The sequence below is a fragment of the Hylobates moloch genome, unplaced genomic scaffold (assembly GCF_009828535.3).
Source record: "Hylobates moloch isolate HMO894 unplaced genomic scaffold, HMol_V3 SCAFFOLD_8, whole genome shotgun sequence".
NCBI classification, from domain to species: domain Eukaryota; kingdom Metazoa; phylum Chordata; class Mammalia; order Primates; family Hylobatidae; genus Hylobates; species Hylobates moloch.
In genome coordinates, this window is record NW_026652283.1 from 55,836,749 (window position 1) to 55,856,737 (window position 19,989).

The 19,989-nt window shown below is 40.6% G+C and overlaps 1 protein-coding gene across 1 annotated transcript in view; it reads left to right on the plus strand.

Moving 5' to 3' along the window:
- The window catches only part of SEC16B (SEC16 homolog B, endoplasmic reticulum export factor), a 115,561-nt gene that overhangs the window by 53,866 nt on the left and 41,706 nt on the right, over positions 1 to 19,989 (plus strand). The window contains exon 9 of the mRNA XM_058443138.1: positions 6,284 to 6,394. The gene's annotated coding sequence lies outside the window, so the exon portion shown is untranslated. The remainder of the gene's footprint in view (positions 1 to 6,283; positions 6,395 to 19,989) is intronic.

The following is a 19,989-nucleotide window of genomic DNA, read 5'->3' on the forward strand; positions in this document are numbered from 1 at the left end:
GATGAGGTTGTTTGTTTTTTTCTTGTAAATTTGTTTGAGTTCTTTGTAGATTCTGGATATTAGACCTTTGTCAGTTGGATAGCTTGCAAAAATTTTCTCCCATTCTGTAGGTTGCCTGTTCACTCTGATGGTAGTTTCTTTTGCTGTGCAGAAGCTCTTTAGTTTAATTAGATCCCATTTGTCTATTTTGGCTTTTGTTGCCATTGCTTTTGGTGTTTTAGTCATGAAGTCCTTTCCCATGCCTATGTCCTGAATGGTATTGCCTAAGTTTTCTTTTAGGGTTTTTATGGTTTTAGGTCTAACATTTAAATCTTTAATCCATCTTGAATTAATTTTTGTATAAGGTGTAAGGAAGGGATCCAGTTTCATCTTTCTACATATGGCTAGCCAGTTTTCCCAGCACCATTTATTAAATAGGGAATCCCTTCCCCATTTCTTGTTTTTGTCAGGTTTGTCAAAGATCAGATGGTTGTAGACATGTGGTGTTATTTCTGAGGCCTCTGTTCTGTTCCATTGGTCTATGTATCTGTTTGGGTACCAGTACCAGGCCGTTTTGGTTACTGTAGCCTTGTAGTATAGTTTGAAGTCAGGTAGCATGATGCCTCTAGCTTTGTTCTCTTTGCTTAGGATTGACTTGGCAATGCACACTCTTTTTTGGTTCCATATGAACTTTAAATTAGTTTTTTCCAATTCTGTGAAGAAAGTCATTGGTATCTTGATGGGGATGGCATTGAATCTATAAATTACCTTGGGCAGTATGGCCATTTTCACAATATTGATTCTTCCTAGCCATGAGCATGGAATGTTCTTCCATTTGTTTGTGTCCTCTTTTATTTCGTTGAGCAGTGGTTTGTAGTTCTCCTTGAAGAGATCCTTCACATCCCTTGTAAGTTGGATTCCCAGGTATTTTATTCTCTTTGAAGCAATTGTGAATGGGAGTTCACTCATGATTTGGCTCTCTGTTTGTCTGTTATTGGTGTATAAGAATGCTTGTGATTTTTGCACATTGATTTTGTATCCTGAGACTTTGCTGAAGTTGCTTATCAGCTTGAGGAGATTTTGGGCTGAGACAATGGGATTTTCTAAATATACAGTCATGTCATCTGCAAACAGGGACAATTTAACTTCCTCTTTTCCTAATTGAATACCCTTTGTTTCTTTCTCTTGCCTGATTGCCCTGGCCAGAACTTCCAACACTATGTTGAATAGGAGTGGTGAGAGAGGGCTTCCTTGTCTTGTGCCAGTTTTGAAAGGGAATGCTTCCAGTTTTTGCCCATTCAGTATGATATTGGCTGTGGGTTTGTCATAAACAGCTCTTATTATTTTGCGATATGTTCCATCAGTACCTAATTTATTGAGAGTTTTTAGCATGAAGTGCTGTTGAATTTTGTCAAAGTCTTTTTCTGCATCTATTGAGATAATCATGTGGTTTTTGTTGTTGTTTCTGTTTATGTGATGGATTACGTTTATTGATTTGCATATGTTGAACCAGCCTTGCATCCGAGGGATGAAGCCAACTTGATCGTGGTGGATAAGCTTTTTGATGTGCTGCTGGATTCGCTTTGCCAGTATTTTATTGAGGATTTTCGCATCGATGTTCATCAGGGATATTGGTCTAAAATTCTGTTTTTTTGTTGTGTCACTGCCAGGCTTTGCTATTAGGATGATGTTGGTCTCATAAAATGAGTTAGGGAGGATTCCCTTTTTTTTTATTGATTGGAATAGTTTCAGAAGGAATGGTACCAGCTCCTCTTTGTACCTCTGGTCAAATTCAGCTGTAAATCTGTCTGGTCCTGGACTTTTTTTGGTTGGTAGGCTATTAATTATTGCCTCAATTTCAGAGCCTGTTATTGGTCTATTCAGAGATTCAACTTCTTCCTGGTTTAGTCTTGGGAGGTTGTGTGTGTCCAGGAATGTATCCATTTCTTCTAGATTTTCCAGTTTATTTGCATAGAGGTGTTTATAGTATTCTCTGATGGTAGTTTGTATTTCTGTGGGATTGGTGGTGATATCCCCTTTATAATTTTTTATTGCATCTATTTGATTCTTCTCTCTTTTCTTCTTTTTAGTCTTGCTAGCAGTCTATCAATTTTGTTGATCTTTTCAAAAAATCAGTTCCTGGAATCATTGATTTTCTAAAGAGTTTTTTGTGTCTCTATCTCTTTCAGTTCTGCTCTGATCTTAGTTATTTCTTGCCTTCTGCTAGCTTTTGAATGTGTTTGCTCTTGCTTCTCTAGTTCTTTCAATTGCGATGTTAGGGTGTCAGTTTTAGATCTTTCCTGCTTTCTCTTGTGGGCATTTAGTGCTATAAATTTCCCTCTACACGCTACTTTAAATGTGTCCCAGAGATTCTGGTACGTTGTGTCTTTGTTCTCGTTGGTTTCAAAGAGCATCTTTATTTCTGCCTTCATTTCGTTATTTACCCAGTAGTCATTCAGGAGCAGGTTGTTCAGTTTCCATGTAGTTGTGTGGTTTTGAGTGAGTTTCTTAATCCTGAGTTCTAATTTGATTGCACTATGGTCTGAGAGACAGTTTGTTGTGATTTCTATTCTTTTATATTTGCTGAGGAGTGCTTTACTTCCAACTATGTGGTCAATTTTGGAATAAGTGCAATGTGATGCTGAGAAGAATGTATATTCTGTTGACTTGGGGTGGAGAGTTCTGTAGATGTCTATTAGGTCTGCTTGGTGCAGAGCTGAGTTCAAGTCCTGGATATCCTTGTTAACCTTCTGTCTTGTTGATCTGTCTAATATTGACAGTGGGGTGTTAAAGTCTCCCATTAGTATTGGGTGGGAGTCTAAGTCTCTTTGTAGGTCTCTCAGGACTTGCTCTATGAATCTGGGTACTCCTGTATTGGGTGCATATATATTTAGGATAGTTAGCTCTTCTTGTTGAATTGATCTCTTTACCATTATGTAATGGCCTTCTTTGTCTCTTTTGATCTTTGTTGGTTTAAAATCTGTTTTATCAGAGAGTTGGATTGCAACCCCTGCTTTTTCTTGCTTTCCATTTGCTTGGTAGATCTTCCTTCATCCCTTATTTTGAGCCTATGTGCATCTCTGCAGCTGAGATGTGTCTCCTGAATACAGCACACTGATAGGTCTTGACTCTTTATACAATTTGCCAGTCTGTGTCTTTTAATTGGGGCATTTAGCCCATTTACATTTAAGGTTAATATTGTTATGTGTGAATTTGATCCTGTCATTATGATGTTAGCTGGTAATTTTGCCCATTAATTGATGACGTTTCTTCCTAGCATCGATGGTCTTTACATTTTGGTTTGTTTTTGCAGTGGCTGGTACTGGTTGTTTCTTTCCATATTTAGTGCTTCCTTCAGGAGCTCCTGTAAGGCAGGCCTGGTGGTGACAAAATCTCTCAGCATTTGCTTGTCTGTAAAGGATTTTATTTCTCCTTCACTTATGAAGCTTAGTTTGGCTGGATATGAAGTTCTGGGTTGAAAATTCCTTTCTTTAAGAATGTTGAATATTGGCCCCCACTCTCTTTTGGCTTGTAGGGTTTCTGCCGAGAGATCCACTGTTAGTCTGATGGGCTTCCCTTTGTGGGTAACCCAACCTTTCTCTCTGGCTGCCCTTAACATTTTTTCCTTCATTTCAACTTTGGTGAATCTGACAATTATGTGTCTTGGAGTTGCTCTTCTCAAGGAGTATCCTTGTGGCATTCTCTGTATTTCCTGAATTTGAGTGTTGGCCTGCCTTGCTAGATTGGGGAAGTTCTCCTGGATAATATCCCGAAGAGTGTTTTCCGACTTGATTCCATTCTCTCCATCACTTTCAGGTACACCAATCAAATGTAGATTTTGTCTTTTCACATAGTCTTATATTTCTTGGAGGCTTTGTTCATTTCTTTTTACTCTTTTTTCTCTAACCTTGTCTTCTCATTTCATTTCATTAATTTGATCTTCAATCACTGATACCCTTTCTTCCACTTGATCGAATTGGCTATTGAAGCTTGTGCATGCGTCATGAAGTTTTCGTGCCATGGTTTTCAGCTCCATCAGGTCATTTAAGGTTTTCTCTACACTGTTTATTCTAGTTGGCCATTTGTCTAACCTTTTTTCAAGGTTTTTAGCTTCCTCGCAATGGGTTTGAACATGCTTCTTTAGCTTGGATAAATTTGTTATTACCGACCTCCTGAAGCCTACTTCTGTCAACTCGTCAGAGTCATTCTCTGTCCAGCTTTGTTCCATTGCTGGCGAAGAGCTGCGATCCTTTGGAGGAGAAGAGGTGCTCTGGTTTTTAGATTTTTCTGCTTTTCTGTTCTGGTTTCTCCCCATCTTTGTGTTTTTATCTACCTTTGGTCTTTGATGTTGGTGACCTACAGATGGGATTTTGGTGTAGATGTCCTTTTTGGTGATGTTGGTGCTATTCCTTTCTGTTTGTTAGTTTTCCTTCTAACAGTCAGGTCCCTCAGCTGTAGGTCTGTTGGAGTTTGCTGGAGGTCCACTCCAGACCCTGTGTGCCTGGGTGTCACCAGGGGAGGCTCCAGAACAGCAAATATTGCAGAACAGCAAATATTGCTGCCTGGTCTTTCCTCTGGAAGCTTTGTCCCAGAGGGGCACCTGCCTATATGAGGTGTCTGTTGGCCCCTACTGGGAGGTGTCTTATCTCTCAGGCTACACAGGGGTCAGGGACCCACTTGAGGAGGCAGTCTGTCCATTCTCAGAGCTCAAACTGGGAGAACCACTGCTCTCTTCAGAGTTGTCAGACAGGGACATTTATGTCTACAGAAGCTGTCTGCTGCCTTTTGTTCAGCTATGCCCTGCCCATAAAGGTGGAGTCTATAGAGGCAGAGGCCTTGCTGAGCTGTGGTGGGCTCCACCCAGTTGGAGCTTCCCAGCTGCTTTGTTTACCTACTCAAGCCTCAGCAATGGCAGACTCTCCTCCCCCAGCCAGGCTGCCACCTCACATTTGATCTCAGACTGCTGTGCTAGCAGTGAGCAAGGCTCCGTGGGCGTGGGACCTGCCGAGCCAGGCACGGGAGAGAATCTCCTTGTCTGCTGGTTGCTAAGACCTTGGGAAAAGTGCAATATTTGGGTGGCAGTGTCCCGTTTTTCCAGGTACAGTCTGTTACGGCTTCCTTTGGTTAGGAAAGGGAAATCCCCTGACCCCTTGTGCTTCCTGGGTGAGGCGATGCCCTGCCCTGCTTTGGCTTGCCCTCCGTGGGCTGCACCCACTGTCCAACCAATCCCAGTGAGATGAACCAGGTACCTCAGTTGGAAATGCAGAAATCACCTGTCTTCTGCATCAATCATGCTGGGAGCTGCAGACTGGGGCTGTTCCTATTTGGCCATCTTGGAACAGCTCCTAAAAAGTTATTTTGGAAACAGTTGTACAATTCAGAAATTTTACCCAAATCAGGACTTTTCCCTATTTGACATTGAGAACTTCATTCCAGGGTAATAAATACCCAATACATATGTGCCTTCTGCTTCATACTTGTATGTACTTCATTCACAGCCATTAAGATGAGTGAAAACTTGAATTTTCTATAATTTTCCCCATTTAAAAAAAAACTTCTGTTGTCTATATAATTAAGATAATTTAACATCCAAGTACATTCATATGCCTCACATAATTTTTTTTTTTGAGACAAGGTCTCACTCTGTCACCCAGGCTGGAGTGCAGTGGTGTGATCTTGACTCACTGAATTCTCGACCTCATGCCTCTCAACCTCAGCCCCCCAGGTAGCTGGGAGCACAGGTGTGCGCCATCGCATAGGGCTAATTTTTATAATTTTAGTAGAGATGGGGTTTCACCATGTTGCCCAGGCTGATCTCAAACTCCTGGGCTCAAGGGATCTGCCTGGCTCAGCCTCCCAAAGTGCTGGGATTACAGGCATGAACCACCTTGCCCAGCTCACTTCATTTTAATTCAAAAAAGTGGCTGAGAAATACATAGTGACCTCTCTTGTGTTCTAATTATGTAAGCTGCATTGGTTATTTGGTCATTGATCAATAAGTACTTATTTCCCAGTTTTTGGCTGGTGCTAAAATGCAGGGATTGGTTGATCAATTCTAAGTCTCCTCTTTTCTGCAATCAGTAGTTTTTAAAATAATTTCTGAATCACCCCTGGAGGCACTATCTGAGACAGTATGGATTGAACAGCACTGTCAGCAACATGCTCTGGGGTCCCTCCCTCTGTAGAAAGGATGTGAAGAGTTGACCTGCTTCTGGGAACAATCTCAAAAGAGGGAAGGGCTGTGTGAGGTCTGGGCTGGAAGAGGATTTTACATTTTCTCTTTTGCATGGCTTGTCTTTTCCAGATAAGCAGAAGACATCTTTAGGATTCTTTTGTATGTTTGGAACAGAGAGAGGAAAAACCCAGAACCATTTAAGATTCAGCAGAGGGCTTGGAAGCCTAAGAGTTCAGGCAAGTTACCACTTGTCAATGATTCTTACATAATAAAGACAGCTTTGTTATTTCTTCTGATTACATAAATAGTCTTCTTTGATACCTACATACTCATAAATAATCTGAAATAATTCTGTATATGCATATATAATGGCATGTGGGATAACATACCTTTCACTCAATAATATGTCATAGAAACCCTTCCAAGTCAACTGGCATAGCTTTATTATTTGTTATTAGGTATCCTAATGCTTCACAACATAAATATCTCATTATTTATCTAACTATTTCTTTATTCATGAGCATTCACGTCTTCAGTTTTTTGCTACTCCAAACTAACAATTTTATAATGAACTAACATCTGTAATGCTGAGTCCCTAATTTTCACTTTTTCAATGTCTAATCCCGATGGAATTTTTTCCCAATTTATTAACCTGCTGCCCTGATTGTTTAGGAATTCAATGTAATAGTTAGGTTCTCTTTGGAATTCTCATTTAGAAATACAAAGGGGAGTGTGTGGTTTCTTTCTGTAATTTCAGAGAGTGGTCTCTTTTATTCAGACCTTCTCAATATGGTGGTCAGATCATGTTTCCAGCCTCAGGAGCTGCATATTAAGCCATTCCGATGGGAAACTGCTGCTGAAGCAGAAAGGTTCTGGGCAGCTGACGTGGCAACACAGTTTACAGTATCTGCCAGCTGTAAGTAACAGCAGGCTGTCATGATGGGATATAGCAGAAGCAGCAGCAGCAACTCCTGATTTAGGGGCAATCGATGTAAGTACTTATTTTCACCATTAACCAATTAACCCAAACCAAATGCAAATTGAAGAATGCTAAGAGGGAATACAGTTCTCACTAGAGACCCTTTTAGCAGATTCATTTGAGAAGCATTTGGTCTCAACCAGAATAAAAAGGCATTAAGCCAGCTCATGGTTTTCAGCAAAATGAAGAACTTCACAGGGTTTTGTTTGAAAAAACTAACTTCAGCTGTGGCTAATGCCAATTTCCAACTCTAACTCCTTGGAGTTCCTTCATACTCTGGCAAAGGCTGTTCCCTGGGGGATAGAATGGCTTGTTAATGTGCGAAAGAACACGTGATTTCAACTTACCAAAAAACTTTAGGCAGGTTTGATTATGGAAAGATGAAAGGAAGCTTAGCAGTTTCAGTGTTTGGGAAAAGGAGATAGCCTGTTAAATATTTTAAGGAGGATTCAAGTTGGTTAAAACTGACTTAGAGGCAGTGTGGAAACTTTTGTTCTCAAGCTATGTAGATGACTAGGGGTGTGGTGCCTGCCAACCCCATGACAATGAAACTCCGGCCTGGATCTCTTTACAAGAGGAGGCTCTGTGGCTGCTGTTCCCAAGGCTTCCACCCTGGGAGTCGTGTTTAGAGTTTCTAGTATTTTCAGAGTTCATAAACCATGTATTTATGGGTTGGCGATTTTTTTTTTTCTGTTGAGACCTTTTACTCTGATGTTCAGCTCTGCATAAAACCTAAGTGACCAACAGCGGCTTAACCTGAGTATGGTTAACTTATTGACAAACAGATATTTTTGATTGTCACCTCTCTATGTGGGGGGATACCTAAGTGAACAAGATGGAAGAGGTGGGTCACTGCCCCTGAGGAGTCTGCTGCCCAGCAGGAGTAACAGATGTTATAAGAGGAGAAATGAACACTGGGCTGGGAGTCAGGGGACCTGGATTTGGATCCTGGCATTGATCCCAGTGAACCATATGGCACTCTGGGCTCCAGTTTATGTGCTATAAAATGAATGCACTGGGATGGATAACCTCTTCAGTAATTGATTGCTCACCTAGTGTGAATTTTCCCCTTGCTGAACAGCTTCTCACACAGCATTACCTTAGCTCCACATCCAATTCGGGGACAGGTGCTTTATTTCTGAAATGGATCTCACATGTCACCAGCCAGGCCTCATCAGATTGAGATATTCTATAACAGAAACTTGAAGGATTCTCCTCGATGGGCCCATTTACAGTGTAATGTTGATAGGTGGAAAGGTTGCTTTTGAGAAAGATGTCTTAAAGGGAGCAATTCCACACACACTCATCTTAAATATCTATTTCTGTTTTCAAGTGGTTATTGATTGGAACAAGTACCTTTTCAACTGCTACTGACTTTTGAGAGGCAAAGACACAATAGCCTGACTCTTAAGAAAGCGAAATTGCTTGAGATAAGTGTGACCCATAGGCTTAAGGTTTGAAAGAAATTTAACTGAGTCAAAAAATAAAATAAAATAAAAATCAGCCAGGCTATGGTTTCAAGTAGAACAGAAAATATTCACCATTGGCGGCCATGCAGTTCAGCCTGAGCTTCCTAGAACTCCTCACCATCAGTTTAGTCCTTTTTGACTTTGGAAGTTGTGGGAGATTCATAACATGTTAGTAGAATGATGGATCAAATCCATTTTTAAAAAGCACAATTTTTATGTAGACTTATTGTCCATCAGCCCTGCTAGCCTAGCTCACAAAATTATCTGCATGGGCATTCATACCCTTGCTGCCTGCCTCCCTTCCCCAAGAGAGGTGTCCTTCCTGACCCGGGACAAATCCCTTCTCTTGGATTACCTATCCCCATAAGCCTCCTATGGAACCACCACACTCATCACTCAGTTCCTTTATTCTGCCTGTGTCTTCAGTCTTTCCACTGGCTTTCCACCACAAGTAAAAACATCTTTAAGTCTCTCCCATTTTATAATACACCAACCGACTACCCACCAAACCAGCCAATGAGCAAACACAATCCCTCCTTACTGTTTTCTCCCTTTTCTGACCCTTTCACCAACCCTATGGACTCCAGTGGGCACTTTCAGAGTTCTTATGTAATTTGATGTCTTACTGTGTGTGTTGTCTTTATGCCTTTCTTGACAGCCTCTCCTCCCTTGGTTGCCTTTGATGCTGTTCTGACTTTGCCTTCTTAGTCTTCATTACTTCTCTTCCTCTGCTTTTTACCTTAAACTATTATTTTCTTATTTTGAAGTCTGTGCTCTTCTTTGACAATCTCATTCATATCTGAGATTTTAATTATGACTTGTATGCTGATAATGCGTAAATCAAAGCACATACAAATCTTCAGGAAAGAAGCGAAGTATAAACAAATGAACACCACCCACCACAGACGTGTGTCTCTGCAGACTTCTCTTGGGAGCTCTTGACTCATATTTACTGCCTAAGACACCTCCAGTACATTGTCCTGCAGGCACCTCAACTCACCATGGCCCATCCTGAACATAGCTTTCTCTTAGTTGGCTGCCTTTCCCTCTGCATATAATAATGTAGGTAACTTCTACCCTAACACTTACCACATTTTATTAAAATGATTATTTTATTTGCCTCTCCAGTTAATGGTGAAAACCTGAGAAATAGAATTATATCTTTATTTTGTATTCCTAATGCCTACAACACGAGGCACATAATAGTTATTCAGTCATTAATTATTGAATGAATAAATGGTGGACAGATGGCTGCTTGCTGCTGTAGGTTGACATTCTGTTATGTCAGTCAACCCAGTGAGAAACATCCTTCTTTCACAGTAGTTCAAGCATAAGTTCTGGGTGCCTGCTTTTTGGAATGTCTCTGGACATGTGCTGACTGCTGAGTTAATCACCACGACCAGGGAGATGCGAGACTCTTACTGTTCAGGTCTAAATTTTGTGCTCATTCATAGAGCAAGAGATGGGGTCAGTCTCACACATGGCAAATAAACTGAGAGGGGGCAGGGAAGTTCATAAAAGTAAAATTGATAATTTATTACCAGAAGCTAGAGTGTAGGATGCTGGCAGAAATGGCAGGTATTCATCATAACTGTGTACAAACCTCCTGGCTTTTATCATATAACTGCTATGATAAAAGCTAAACATTGCAGGTTTGCACATACTTATAATGAGTACCTGCCATTTCTACACTCCACTCTTCTTGTCCAGGTGCCAAGCAGGGACAGTCTTCAGTATCAGCTCTCAACTTTTCTTTGCATTCTAAGGTCAAACCACACTGAGCATAAAACCCATTATGATGCTGCAAATGTACCAGGTCTTCCTTCGCCTCTTAGCCCTCATCGTGTCTGTTCTGCCCAGAAAACATTCTCTCTTGCTCTCCTTTCTTTCTCTCCAGGATAATGCACTCTCATCCTTCAGGTCTCAGTTGAGACAGATTTTTTTTTTATTCTTTTTTTTTTTTTTTAGCAGAGAAACCTTCTCTGGTGAGGGTTGATACCTTTGTTTTGCATTACATCTGCTTCTCATTGTCATCCTCTCCCAGCACTTATCATTGGAATTGCCTGTCACCTAAGCTGTGTCCCCATTAGGCACTAAACTCCAAGAAGAGAAGGAACAAGTTCACCTTGCCCACTTAGTGTGGCCTGAATTTAACACCTAAAATGATTATTGCCACATAGTAGATACTCAAGAAATACACAATAATGAAGTACTCCTGGGTTCCCACCTGTTTCTTGGTTATTAAATAGGAGCACAAACTGTTTTGGGTTCCTTCCATGTAGTTTCAGGGCTAGCAGCTTTCTTAGAGGAGCTATGGAGATTCAGTTCCTATGGGAGAAAAGGCTTTTCTCCCATAGGAACTGAATAAATGAAAGTCTTCATTTATTATTTCATAAATAAATGAATTAATATTGTCTAAAATATTATTTGGTGAATGAAGGAGATAATTAAAAAAAATTCTCCCAGGGATGAAATTATACCACAGCTGGATTCATTTAGTGACATAATTTATTTAATGAATGACATCTAGATCAGCACTAGGACATGGTGTCACAGTGTCATAATGTTATGAGGCATACAGAATATAGCATCCTAAGTGTAAAAGGGAATACGTCTAGCAAGCTCGTACAGAAACTACATCACAGGAGCAGTGTTGCATGCAGAGAATCTACAAAATTCATTTATGGGATGCTCCCAGAAACTAGTGAACTTTAGCCATCTCCCTTGTAATGACAGCAGACACATATGCTTAGTGATATGCTTTGGCTGTGTCCCCACCCAAATCTCATTTTGAATTCCGACATGTGGTGGGAGGGACCCGGTGGAAGGTAATTGAATCATGGGGGCAGGTCTTTCCCATGCTCTTCTCATGATAATGAGTAAGTCTCACGAGATCTAATGGTTCTATAAGGAGGTGTTTCCCTACACACGCTCTCTCTTTGCCTGCTGCCATCCACATAAGATGTGACTTGCTCCTCCTTGCCTTCTGCCATGATTGTGAGGCCTCTTCAGCCATTTGGGACTGTAAGTCCAATAAACCTCTTTCTTTTGTAAATTGCCCAGGCTTGGGTATGTCTTTATCAGCAGCATGAAAATGGACTAATACACTTAGAAAATCATCTTCTTGTGCCCTTCAATGTCCTCAGAACCTGAAATTTGAATTTGTTTTTTTGGCATCATAAGTGGCTTCTATAGAAATTGTCCTGCTATGCTAAATTTAGCATTAGAACAGCACTGCTGGGGAGCTTTGCTATATTTGCAGTCACTCATTCCAGACTGATAGAGCAAGGGATGTGAGTGCCATTTAAACACATGTATGCATCCACACTGTACACACACATGGGCCATTTCTGTACATGGAACAGTGGGCAGAACAGTAGAACCTGCAAAATGTTATGAACCTTTATACAAGGAGAACTTGTCCCATTTGTCAGAAATTAATCTTTGAGTTCTTATTTTTATGATTTAATATCTATCTATCATCATCAGGTTGAATGAACCTATTTACACTGACTGATAACTTTGAAGGTTATAGTTATTGTATTCACATGAAATAGACTTTAAATAATTGCATTTTTGTGTTAAATATATTACTATATTACATGGCTATTACTAAGCCGTATGCTCTTCTGAGCAACAGCATTCCACTAGAAGACATGTGGTTGATTTTCCTCTACTTAGTGACTGATACTGACACACTCTGTGAATGTGGTAAAAGTATCACTTTTATTGCCTCTAAAATGGACATTCTACTGATGCCACTGGGTAATGGAAATAACGAGCTAAGGATAGGCATCTCTGGAAAAGATAAGCTATGACTGCAGTGGATTATTATGATGAGCGACAGAGCAGAATAAAAATTTAAAATAATAACCTCAGATTAGATTATGTCAATAATAAAGAATAGCTAAGATAAAAGTTAAATATGAACTGCTATGATAAAAGCTAAATAAGAACATATACTCTGAACAGCCTAGAAATGATCTCTTCTGCTATACTATGCTATGCTATTTATTTATTTATTTATCTATTTATCTATTTGAGACAGGGTCTTACTTTGTCACCCAGGCTGGAGTGCAGTATGATCATAGTTCACTGCAACTTTGAACTCCTGAGCTCAAGTGATCCTTCCACCAAAGCTTCCCAATTAGGTAAGACTACAGGTGTGAGCCACCATGCCCAACTAATTTTTTCTTTTTTGTAGAGACAGGGTCTTACTATGTTGACCAGGGTTTCTTGAGCTTCTGGCCTCAGCAATCCTCCTGCCTCAGCCTCCCAAATTCCTGGGATTACAGGCATGAGCCATCACGCCCAGCTAGAAATAGTGCTATGCTCTTTTAAACAACATTGACAACAACCATTTGTTGGACACTTACCAAGGTGCAGAGACTGTGCTGAGTGCTTTTCCTAGATCATGCATTAATTTATTTATCAAATACTTATTGTGCACCTCCTACAGACCACGCACAGTACATTATCTCATTTATTCTACAACAACCTCATGAAGATATTCATTATTATACACTCATTTAGCAAATGGGGACACTTAGCCTGGGAGGTTAAATAACTTGTCTGAAGGCTCACAGCTAACAGTAGAGGCATTGGAACCCAAATCCAATTCTGACTGCAAAGCCTGAGCTCTCAATTCCCATAGTGTACCAAAGTCATGAGCTTTGTATATAGTTTAGCTTCTCACACCTTTAACAGAATGTAAGGAACCTGAAAGAGAGAAGAGCAAAGATTTATTGAAAACCCACTCCTGTAATTAATAGGCACTTTCTATGGTGTTTTTCCATGTATCATTTCATCCACATCACAGTCCTTTTAAATGAGATTTCATTTTTAAAATCTCATTTAAAAATTTCATTTAAAAGATGGGCTCATAGAGATTAGGCGATTTTTCCAAAGGCACATGGCTAGCAAATGGTGTAGTTAAAACCAAATCCAGTTTCATTTTCTATTTTCTTTCCTTTGGGCCTTTGCTGCTTCCCAAAATCATGAAGGAAAGAACAGTTTTTAAGGAGATAGAAATAAGATCACGGCTCTGTACCCAGAGAGGAGCAGACTGCTGAGTGGTATGGGGGCTGTCTACCCTATTCAGACAGCTGCAATGAGAGTCCGAGTCACCTATGTGACTGTGTGTGTCATGCATCAGGAAGAAACATCTGGACTCTAAAATACTGGGGTGTGTTTCTATATGGAGCTGGAAGACCTACTTTCCTTGAAGGACAAATACTACCCATCTCAGGTAAACTGAGAGTGTCACTAACCCCCTGGGTACTTTCTAGTGTCTTATATAATATGATATTTTTTATCCAGCAATAGAGAGTAGTTGAAGTTCTAGGACTGTAAATGAAAGAGCCGTGTGTGCATGAGGGCCTTGGCTTGAGTCTGTCTGGCTTAGACACTGCTTTACCTGCAGGGATGGAGACTTTCCACAGATCCTTTCCAGCTCATTGGCTCTGTGTGTCTGAATGTCTCCTTCTGTTTAGAGTGCATCTCTCAAAATTTTCCAACAAATGGCAGGGAGTGACTTCTGGGGGTACAGGGTATGTGTGTGTGAATGTGTGTGTATGTGTATCTGTCCCATTGCACATGTAAAATTTCTTTGAAGTATCATGCTTCATCTTAAAAATTAAGGCAAATTTGAATTTCATTCAAAAACTTTTGTATTTGTTTTAAATTAAGGTGCTATTAAAATGGTTTAGAAAAGAAAATTGATGAGTATCTGTGGCATCCTGCATTGTTCCTGAAACAACAAGTACTCCAGTGTGAGAAGCACTGGGCTGCATTTTCTTAAAGTTTCTAATTTTGTTGTTTTCACCTTAGCCCATTATTTTTTTCCTGTGTTGTTGTATGACACATTTTCTCTATTTCTTCTTGATCTCATGGCTCAATGGGGGCATTGGATTAAGTGTCAAGGAGGAATTGTAGATTTCACAGCAGTGATGAATAATCAGTTAATCCCTTACTGATGACTTGTGCAGAATACTTCCTAAGCAATTTATGGTATTTCCAGGGAAATAATAACTGTTAACATTTATTGTGCATTTTGTGATTTGCCAAACACTTTGTAGGGTTTTAATCTAATTTTACCCTTATAATAACTCTATGAGGTAGGAGGTTCTATTATTATCCCTGTTTTACAGATGAAGAAAAGGAGATGCAGAGTAATTTGCCCAAGTTCATACAACCAGCATAGTAGGTCTGGGATTCACACCTGGACAGCTTTATTCCAGGACCACCAAGTTGTCTTGCTCCTTTGGAGAATTTACCGCCTATCGGCCTGCAGCTGAGAGAACATTCCAAGAATATTCCAGTCCTACTTCATTTAGTGGGTTTATGAGTCACCTCTGCCTGCTGGAGCTTGACATGGGGTCAGAAGTCACAGCAGCATCCATCTGCTGCCCACTGTTCTTGATTCAGGGGGCATCAATCAAATGGAAGGGGTGAAGAGAGAAGGAGGTTGGGCCACCTCTGCCAACCTAGGGCTAATAAGGAAGCATAGAGTCATTCTTCTTGAATGATAGACTGCCTCTCCAGCTCTTGGCAGCAGAGGTGGATGCAGAGTGGGCAGGTTTGCAGGCAGCCACGTAGGTGGCATTTGAAGGAGTCCTTTGTGGGTGCAACCACAGGGTGCCTTGGTCCTGTAGGAAGCTTGCATTGTGCCTAAACCTTCACTCCTAAGGTTGTGGTAAGAGTAACAATCCCAGGATTGGCACTGGTAGCTTATGGCACCTGTGCCAGGCTAATTGTCTCTGGCACAGGCATCATCTTTTCTTGGCATACTCCCTCCTAATAACTAGAACAGCTGAGCAGCACAGGATGCTCTGCATCTTGTCTGCCACCCAGCTCATCTGAAGCAAGGGGCTGAAGTCTTGGTGGCCAACACTGGCTGAGGCCATGAGCTCCATATCCCAAGACTGTTTCCAGGGGATAGCTTAGTTGGAGTCAAGAGGCTGCTCTGCACTAAACCGTCACCCCCTGATTCATTCTTGGAGTCAGAAATATGAGATGCTTGCTGACGAAAAAGAGCCACAATGCATCAGATGTTGCTGGAAATACATGTGTGGCCATTATCCCATCATTCCCACTTTGGTTAAGAATTAAAAAAAAATTATTGCAATGTAATGTTTTTCTTTCACTGTCTTGTTAGAGTGGGTCTCTTAAGATTAGCTAGGGACTTCATTTTAACAAAGTCTGCAGATAATTTATGTCTGTTTGTGTCTCATTTATATCCCACACAGCAGCCCTTTATCCACACTTAGGTCAGTCCCCTAAACTCACTGCCTCAGCCTTCTCTTTTACTTTCTCTGGAAACTCTCTTTCAATATTTAATTCTATACTCAGGCTATGAAAACTATTGGGTACAGTCATACAGTATAAGCTGTTGCTGGTATACATTTAAGGTGTCCATTCATTTATAAATAAAATTTTATCAAGCTCTTGTCATATGCCAGGCACAGTGCAAGGCACTGCGAATATCGCCCGGAACAAAGCACAGAAGGCTGACATCCCCATGGAGCTTGAAGTCAGCCTAGGTGTTCAATAACAGGAGCATTTCCAGACCACTTGTTACTCTGAGCACATGTTCTTAGTTAAAGCCCACTCCTATATTCCACACTGGCCATTCCAAACTGTCATAATGTTTCTCAAGTCTCTTACCAAATTCTCACCCTAGAGATGGCCAGTAGAACTTGGCATTCTACTCCACAGGGAATTCTTGGTTTCTGTCGCCTTATGTTCAAACTTATCTCCACCTATGCTCATCTTCACCTCTTTTTCCCTGTCTTAGAGGAACAGGTGCCCTTCCTTGGCTAGGTTTAACTTTTGTTCCTGTGCTCTGGATCCCATGTGACCCATTTTCTCTGAGATTTGTTTCTTCAGTAATTGTGTATTTCCAGTCTCTTCATATGAATCAGCAGAAACCCTCTCTTGTCTAGTCCACCCTAAACCAATTCTTCAAATCTGAGTGCCTCATGGGAGCCCCAACCCTTTTCTTCACATCTAGGGTTCTGGAAAGAGTAATTTTACTTGCCGCCTCCTCTTCCTTAATTTCCATGTGCTGTAGAAGTGATTTCTATGTCTAATCCCTCGCTCCCTTGACCATGGCTCTACTGAAATTGTTCCTGTTAAGATCATCAAACCTCTAAATTGTCAAATCCAGTGATCCAGAGAACACATTTTTACTTGTTGTCTTTCTCAATATTCCTCCTAGGTTTGGCATTGTTGACCACTGTCCTGCTTTTGAAGCCATCACCTCTGGCTTCTGGGACACCATCCCCTTCTGGTTATCTGCCCATCTTTCTGGCACCTCCATGTTATCTTTCATAGGTTCCTCTTTCTGTGTCCAGTTCTTCTATGTCCACCTCAGAGCTCCTTCCTCAGACTTGTCTTCTAAGCTTTTCTTCAGTGATCCTATCTGTGTCTGTGGCTTCAACCACCACATCTTTCCTCCATCCTTTCTCTTGAGCTCATTACAGCCAACTACTTATTGACCATACTCACCTCTGTGTCCCACAGGCCCCTCACAGTCAGCATGTGCAAAACTGAACACATCATATTCCCCACCAAACTGGCTCCTCTTCTAAGATTATTAGCCAAAAAAAAAAAAAAAAGGTAGCATGATCTCATCTCCACAGCCTGAAAACTTGGATCATCCTTGACTTCTCCTTCTCCGTCATCTTCTACAGCCAACAGACCATCAATGCATGTTGATTATATTTTATAAACATATATATGTATATATATGTTCTATATGTCCCTTCTCCTCCAGTCTCTCCACAGCTGCTCTCATTCAGGCATTCATTTGTCCTGCTTGATTTATGGAGTAGCCTTGAACAGCACACCTACCATTTCTAGTCTCCTGCTTTCCGCTATGCTTCTTCCATTAGAAAAATCAGTGATATATCCATTAGAATGATGAATGCATTGTATTACTATTGCATTGTACTGTGACTCATTGTATTATGATTCAATGTCTACTGCTCTACTGAATTGAGAGCTTCTTTGGGGCAGGTATTGCATGTTATTTATATTTGTATCCCCAGTGCATGTGATAATGATGGGCATATAGTAGGTGTTCAATAAACACTTGTTCAGTGTACAAATGACTCAACCTCTATCAAGAAAAGCAGACTGAGCACAGTTAATCAATCTTGGAAGTTTTGAGCATGGTCCCATTTTAGCAGCTTGAATGCCTAATTAGTAACTGATGTGACAATAACACATTTGGTGGTTGAACTAACACTATTGATTAAAAATAATGTCAGTTAATTTTGCCTTTTAAAATAATATACATTTATTCTAGAAAAGTTAGAAAATATGGATAAGCAAGAGGAAGAAAATAAAATCATCTGTCATTCCATTACCCAGTGGATAACTACTGATAACACATTGATGTAGATCTTCTCAGCTTGTTTTCTAAATTTTTACTTTCAGTAAAGGAATAGGATGAAGCCTGGGGGATGTCTTAAATGCTGAGCTGCCCTTTGCAAGAGTAACCAGTCATTAAATCACAGTGCTCAAGGATTCGTGGCAAACCTGACCTAGATCTATGTGGGTGTTCACATACATCAGCTCTAATCCGGTGGCTAAACATTAGCAGCATCATTAACAGTGATAATACTTTTGCTAGACAGGTGTCAAACTAGGGTAGTGTCTTAGTCAGTTTGGGTTACTGTAACAGAAAACCATAGACTAGGGCTTAAACAACAGAAATTTATTTCTCACCCTTCTGGAGGCTGGGAAGTCCAAGATCAAGATTCCAGCAGATCTGGTGTCTGGTGAGGGCCACTTCCTGGTTTGCAGATGGACATCTTTTGGTTGTATTCTTACATACCAGACAGCAGAGAGAGAGAGAAGAAGCAAACCCTCTTGTGTCTTTTTATAAGGGAACTAATTCCATTGACAAGGGCTCCACTCTCATGACCTAATTACCTCTCGGAGGCCTACCTCCTAATACCATCACATTGGGAGTTAGGATTTCAACATATGAATTTTGGGAGGAAACAAACATTCAGTTCACAGCAGGCAGTTACTCTTGTTTGAAGCTAGACCCTAGACAGTGGTGTCTGGCATTTGGAAAGGAGGACGGAGACTGGGAAAGGAAATTCACATAAATTAGTAAACTTCTAGGACTCCAATCCTGGTGCATATTTGGGATGCAGAGGAGGAATCAGGTATGAAGACAGAGCACTTGGGGCAGGATAATGTGAAGACTGTAGCCATTTGGGCATGAGGGAGCCTACTGGATTATCCAAGAACACTGCAGCCAGGACTTGGGGTGGCAAGACTCATTCTGGTCCACCTCCTGGTGGGGATTGAGCTCCTAATGTATCGTCAAGCTGGGTCAATTTGGTTTAGAAATCAGGAAGAATTGAGCTGCCAGGTTGAAAGACTTAGTAATTGTAGTTATGTGGGGCTGGGAAGGTAGGAAATGATAAATCCTAAACCCTTTGGAGTGGTGAGATCCCACCACCATCTATTTAATTTTGTGACCCATATAACTGTTGTATGCCATATGTCTATATAGAATAATTAAAGCTAATTAGAATTAATTTTGGTTGGTGAGTGTTTGAAGAGTTTCATAATAACTCTAGAGATAATTAGAGATACTTTGGGATGTCACAAAATAAGCATTTAGAATAATTTGACTAGATGTTTAAGCCAGGGTTGTACAATGAAGGCTAGTAACAGAATGACAATTCTATAATTGCAAGAACGCTGAATCAGGAAGTAAGAGTTTGGGGTTAAAATCAGTATGCTGCTAAACAGATTCCCTGAAATAAACCAACAACCCACCAACAACCTTGCTTTGTAGCATTTGCCAATTTCCGTGGTGTAAATACTCCCACCATGGTGGATTTCAAGTTTTCCACGGTTTAACAACCGGCTCACACAATTCCTGAATATTTAATAATCAGCTCTTATTAACCTTGTGCAAGGCAGCTAGAGGACACCAGTGTAATTTTCACTGAACTTCTAGGTAACTTTGTGATCTTGGGTAAATCATTTCACTTGTTTGGATCTTGGTTTTATCATCAAAAAAGCATAGTTGCTAAAATAACCTCTAAGGTCCTTTTCAAAGTTAACATTCCCATAATGCAGCTGGTGTTATAGGGCAAGACTAATGTCACATCATATGCCAAAAGAGTGACATCAGAACTTTTATGAATGTTATCGTGATATATCAGAACATATAATTTGATAACAAGTCAGTGTAATCATCACCCACGTTCTGATTCCTGCTGTTAATGTGTGTGTCCTTCTCTAGTCCCTCTTCCCAGAAGGATTAAAAACAACAGTGCAGCCATTAGAGAGCCAAACTTCACAGCCCGAGTGAGGTAAGAAACCATTAGCGGCTGGGCATGGTGGCTCACGCCTGT